Genomic DNA, 6,706 nt, shown 5'->3' on the forward strand with positions numbered 1-6,706 from the left:
CTTTGGGGAAAGCGAGGAAGCGTGAAGATAATTCTTACATCGCGAAGGACCACGAAGGAACGTCGCAGAAAGAAGACCTGGCAGGGAGATTGTGGAAACAGGCCCTGGAGATAGACAGAACAATTTAATGTCAGAGAGAGGAGAAGGTTCCACGAGAAGGTCACAGAGCCACAGGTGCTATTGGAGAAGGGTGGTAGCAACCATCAACCATCGATGATATCTGGAACATCTCCCTCTTGGTCGTCTTCCAACAGAAATAGGAACGCCTAGAGTAGGGCAGATGCAGAGAGCTGAACACTCCGTGGGGGGAGATCTAATGTCCTCCAAAAAGATGCTCATTATTATCCACATAGATGGAGCATTGAATAAAAGCCTTCGGGAAAACCTCTGGATCCCAAAGGCGTCTTCCCATGGGCCCTGATCTCCTTTGGAAAGCATGCGACGTTTCTCAACTTAGTTTGTTAAGCCAGAAGGTGGCCGAGCACTGGTCCCCTCCTCATATCTGTTCCTGGCAGTCCTTTCAACTTTCAGCCCTGAATGAGCCCAGCCTCATAGGTTGTAAGTTGGACTGGTCATAAACCAGGTCATCCTGCGTCCGTGATCGATTTAATGACTTTTAAATGGATTAAGGGAGTTGTTCAGTACAGACATTGTCAATAATCATATATTCATGTGCGTCTCCTAGGGGAAATTGTTTTGAGAATAGAAGAAGAAGAATAGAATAGAGCTGGAAGGGACCTTGGACAGGGGTGAAATGTAAAATTTGTTACTACTGGTTCTTTGGGCGTGGCTTGGGGGGGGTAATGTGACTGGGTGGGCATGGCCAACTTTGTTTTTTTAACTTTTCAAAGCATTTTTTCTGCAAATGCAAAAAAATGCTTTGAAAAGCCTCTGCCGATCAGGCAACACAGCTGGGATTGTCAGAGGCTTTTAAAGCATTTTTTAAAAAAGCCTCTCTGCCAATCAGGCAACTCAGCTGGGATCGGCGGAAGCATTTTTTCGGCGGAAGAGGTTGTAGAAAAAAGGCTTTTAAAAGTAAAAAAAAAGCCTCTGATGATCGTGCGGGTCAGCTGGGCATGGTGTGTGTGTGTGGGGGGGGGGGATGCAGGGATTTTTGCTACCGGTTCTCCCAACCACCCGCCGCCATCGCTACCGGATCGGGCAATCTGGTCCGAACCAGGAGATTCACCCCTGACCTTGGAGGTCTTCTAACCGAACCCCTGCTCAAGCAGGAGAATTTACACAATCTAAGATAACTTTGTCCTCTTAAAAGCCTCCACTGATAAAGCACCCACGACTTCTGGTGGCAGGCTGTTCCACTGGTTAATTGTCTTCTTTGTTAAGAAGTTTCTCCTCAATTCCAGGTTGCTTCTCTCCTTGATGAGTTTCCGTGGTTTCTTCTCCTGCCTTCTGGTGCTTTGGAGAATAATTGGACCCCGTCTTCTTTGGGGTAGCCCCTCAAATACTGGGAAACTGCTATCATGTCGCCCCTAATTCTTCTTTTCTTTAGAAAAGAATAGCGTCTAATTATGGTAGATGCCCCAAAGTGGAGAAAGGCAGACCAAAAAGGCATAGAAATATCAGGACAGGTAGTTCTCAACTTATAACCGGTCATTTAGTGTCCGTTCGAAGCTACAATAGCACTGAAGAAAGTGTTTTACATCCCTTTTTCACACTGATGACCGTTGAAACATGGTTGGTCCTCAACTTACGACCACAATTGAGCCCAAAGTTTCTGTTGCTAAGTGAGACATTTTTAAGTGAGTTTTGTCCCATTTTACGAACCATTCTTGCCACCATTGTTAGGTGAATCTCTGCAGTTGTTAAATCAGCAACAAGGTTGTTAAGTGAATTGGCTTTGCTGGTCAGACGGTCGCAAAAGGGGATCACGTCACCCTGGGACACTGCAACCGTCGTAAATGTGAATCAGTGGCCTAGTGTCTGGATCTGGATTGTGTGACCCTGGGAAATGCTGTGGAAAACAGCCCTAAGTCACTTTTTCCGTGCCGTTGTAACTTTGAATGGTCACTAAATGAACTGTTCTAAGTCAAGGACTACCTTACCCCAAGGCTTTCCTTTCTTTTCGTTCTCCACTTTCCGTTTCCTTTCTTTTCGTTCTCCACTTTCTGCCCAGTCTTTCCAAATTCTTCCAGCAGATGGTGGCATAATCTTACGAGTCTTCCCTCAGCCAAGTTCTGTAAAAAAATAATAATCAGAATTTGATTTTGGAATGTTGGAATTTCCCGATATATACGGCATACCTTGTTTGAACTTTCTGAACATGTCCCGGTCAGTTTCTCAACATGATGAGATGGAGGAATAAGACTGAAGAAGAAGATTCGCAAAAACAGTCAGGAAAAAATTGAGATGGAAAAATTACAATCTTTTTGCCTGGGGAGGATAGTAGTAGTGAAAATGAATGACTAGACTTTTATTTAGGGACATGATTTGTTTTGAAAAGTTATATTAAGTAATCTTACGTTTGAATTGTTATGGGCTACTGACCAAACTTTCACTTTTGTCCTGAAGTATATTAACACTAAAGTTAATTTTAAGGAATGCTTTGCTGAAAATCTATATAAGCTTATAAAGAATGTTTTGTTGAAGAATAAATATAAACTTGTGGGGTATAAGGAAAATATAAGTGGTGCAAGGGTTGAGGGAAGGTCTTTTACAATATTTTTTATAGATATCAAATAGTGAAGATGTTATTTGATTATAAGCAGTGTATTTGTAGAGAATAAGATGAATAAGTTTATGCAAAGTTATTAAGTAAGGCATGTTCCCAGGAAGAATTAAGATGAGTTTATGGGGTAAAAAGTAGAAATAAGATTTTTACAATATAGTTTATTTAAGATTGGTTAAAATATTTTGTCAATGGGTTCATATATGTAAGGGTTGGAGATGTGATGGTTAATTGTAATTGGGTGCTGATTGTGCAATGCTGGAAGAAAGAAGACTTGCGTATTATTGAAGAACGGACAAGAATGAAGTTGGATTCATTATTTTCAAACAATAATCGGTTTAAATAGTTATATTCAGATACGAACAAGGGGAGTTAAAGTGTAAAAGGGAGATAAATCTATAGATAGTTAGCTTATGTTTTTTTTATATGTTTGTTAAATGCTATAGCCTGTATTTGCTCTGGGAAGTCGGGGGGGTGGGGGTGGGAGGGTTGGGCAGGAGGGGGGAGGAGGGAAGGGAAAATATGTGTAAAATTAAAAAAAACTTTTTAATAAAAAAAAAGAAGTGGTTTGGAGTAGAAGGCCTCCAAGGCAGGGGTGAAATGCTACCAGTTTGGGCAGGTGAGCCCGAACCGATAGTAATAATTGCTACCTTTTGCCCAAACCGATAGTTTAAAACTGCTTTAAAAAGTACGACAATCAGCTGAACCAGGCTTTTTTAAAACTTTTTTTTAGCATTTTTTTACTACCAATCAGCTGTGAGAAATCAGCTGTGCCTGATTGTCTGTGAGGTTCCTGTTTGTTGCAGGGGCCATTTTGTGTGAAGTTCAGCCGCTTTTGCATTGCGTGTGAGTCAGTTGTGCAGCTTTTGTGTTATTTTTGTGCAAAGTGCAATAATTTCTTTTTGAGCTCTCTGTGATTCTGTGAGGTTCCTGTTTGTTGCAGGGGCCATTTTGTGTGAAGTCAAGCAGCTTTTGCATTGCGTGTGAGTCAGTTGTGCAGCCACGCCCACCCAGTCACATAACCACCAAGCCACGCCCACCCGGTCAACTGCCCACCAAGCCACGCCCACAGAACCGGTAGGGAAAATTTTTGAATTTCACCACTGCTCCAACTTCCAACTGGGTCATTCTGGGAAAAGCACCTTTGGGTTAATTTTGGAGACACGCTGCTCCTGGAAACCTCCCCCCCCTTGACCAGTTTTGGGGTCCCTGGCACTTCCGGTGGCGCAGAGGCCCTCCGTGAGGGACGGCCCACTGAACTCTCAGCCACGGAGGGTGCGGTGTGGCTTGCCAACTCCTCAGCAGATGTGGCAGGGGAACGGCCAACGTTTTACCTGCCTGGGCTTCCTTGGAAAGCAAACTTCGGGAGTGGACCAGGGTTTCCGTGCTTCGGAAGGCTTTCATTGCTGCAGAGAAGAAGCAGCAAAGGCCCAGGAGCAACGTAAGCTTCCTGCCATCAGATCAGTTGGCAACCCTGGCTCCTTCACAGGGAGATACCAACCCAGAGGAATATATGGGCGGTCCTCGACTTACGACACAAGTGAGCCCAACATTGCTGTTCTGAAGCAAGACAGTTGTTAAGTGGATTTCCCCCCATTTTACGAACTTTCTTGCCATGGTTGTTAAGTGAACCACTGCAGTTGTTGAGTTAGAAACAGTTGTTGAGGAAAGAAGGAAGGAAGGAAGGAAGGAAGGAAGGAAGGAAGGAAGGAAGGAAGGAAGGAAGGAAGGAAGGAATTAAGGAAGGAAGGGAGGGAGGGAGGGAAAGAGGGAAGGAGGGAAGGAGGGGAGAGGGAGGGGGAAGAGGATATGGGAATGACCTTTTAAAGATATTTTAGGACTTTTCTTGTCACATCTGTTAAGTGAATCACTGCAGCTCTCAAGTTAGAAACATGGTTGTTAAGTGAATCTGGTTTCCCCACTGACTTTCCTTGTCAGAAGGTCGCAAACTGTGATCGCTTGACTTTGGGACACAGCAACGGTCATAAATCTGAACCAGTGGCCAAGCGTCTGATGCTGGGCTTTTTTTTTCTGGCAGCCAGCAAACACTCTGCTGCCCATTGGGAGACTAAGGAGACTATGATAGATCTATCACGGACCTATAAGTCCTCATCAGTTAGCCACACCCTCATCCCATGTATCCTCCCTGTAAAGGTACAGTATTTGTTTTTGTTTTTTTTCCTTTCCTTTTCATAGGCTTTATGTGTATTTCTCTTTAGCCAGGTTCTTCCTACATAAACCAAGATTTTTATGGAACCCTAATTCAGTGAAATCACAATCCACTAGTTTCTAGGCTTTTTTTTTCATGGCAGCCAGCAAACACTCTGCTGCTCATTGGGAGACTAAGGAGACTATGATAGATCTATCTCGGACTTATAAGTCCTCATCAGTTAGACACACCCTGTTTGTATTAAAACGGTTCATTTGGCCATCTGTTTTCTAATCCTTTCTTCCGTTGGTGGGGGGGATTTAATCTATCTGGATTGGCCGTCTCTTCGAAAATGGGGAAAGAATCTGATTTTTCCCCCAATCCATTTTTCCACCTGCACAGAAGCACCAGAGAGTTATGGAAGGCGCTGGCCGCAGACCCCTATGCTAACCTGAAGATCATGAAGCCCCTCCTCAAAAGGCTTCAGGATCAAGACCCCAGCACCAAAGCCATCGGGAGAAGAAACAGCAAGTCTACCATGCCCATTGCAGTAAGCCCTCAGCCCGCGGCTCTGCTTTCCTTAAATCTAGAGGTGGGCCAGGCCTGAGGGAAGGGGGAAGGGGCTGAGCAGAAGAGTCAGCCTCGGGGGGTCTCCTCATCAGGAGCAGGCATGCCCTGGTTGGTGGGAGGCAGAGGGCAAACTGGTGGGGGCTGAAATCGGAGCAAAATTTGACGTAAGCCCCCCTTCCCCCCAAAGTGCCCCATTGAAAGTAGAGGCATCTGTGGGCTTCCTCACCAGAACAGCTTTGATATTCATCCATCCATCCATTCATCCACCCATTCATCCATCCATCCTTCCATCCTTCCATCTATCCATCCAGTCATTTACCCATCCATTGGTTCATCTATTCATTAATCCATTCATTTATTTATTCATTTATCCATCTATTCCTTTGTTTATTCGTTCCTTTATTCATCCATTCACTCATGTATTAATTGATTCCTTCATTCATTTCTTATTTCTTACATAAATAATTAAAAAAGAGGAGGGGAAACCAGTTTGTCGTGATTTGGTTGACTTTCGTCAGGAAAATATTTCAACAGGAGAGGAATTAGATGGACCGCCTCAATGCATGGATGTCCGCAGCAAGGTGCCTAAGGAGGAAATGAAGGGTCCGGAGAGTTTCCTTCGCTACACTCTTCTCTGGGTGACAAGCGCAGTTGATGACCGGCATGAAAACTGGCCCTGAGATGTTCTTCTGGAGGAAGCAGGGAAAGGAACGAGCAATCAAACACGGTCACTGGAGTTCTCTGAGTCTCGCAGCGATCATGACAAGCACAAGAGAAGCCCACAGAGCATAGAAGAAGAGGGTTGAAAAGGAACTTGGAGGTCTTCCAGTCCAACCCCCTGCTCAAGCAGAAGACCCTAGACTAAGCTGGACAAACGGCTGCCTGGTCTCTTCTTGAAAAGCTCCAGTGATGGAGCAGCCACAACTTCTGGAGACAAGTCGTTCCAAGGATGAATTGTTCTCACAGTCAGGAAATTTCTCCTTAGTTCCAGGTTGTTTCTCTCCTTCATCAGTTCCCATCTGTTTCCTCTTGTTCTGCTTTGAGATCTTCTCCAAGAGGATCTACTTGATCCTTCAGATCTTCCAGGGGTGCACCCACCACTCTAGCTGAGTCCATCCTGTTCCTGATTATTGTCTTCTTCTCCTTCTTCTGTCCTCCCCAGCCTTGAAGACTTCCCAGAGAGTGAGGCCACACCTGCTACTACCTTGGAAGCCACTCCCTTCCTGCCCCCCATCTCTTACCTCCAAGGGGTGCTGAAGAACATATCCCAGTCCTCTCACGCTAAAGATCTGGATCAGAGG

The sequence above is a fragment of the Pantherophis guttatus genome, chromosome 18 (genome assembly GCF_059756535.1).
Source record: "Pantherophis guttatus breed Tessera chromosome 18, ASM5975653v1, whole genome shotgun sequence".
NCBI classification, from domain to species: Eukaryota; Metazoa; Chordata; class Lepidosauria; order Squamata; family Colubridae; genus Pantherophis; species Pantherophis guttatus.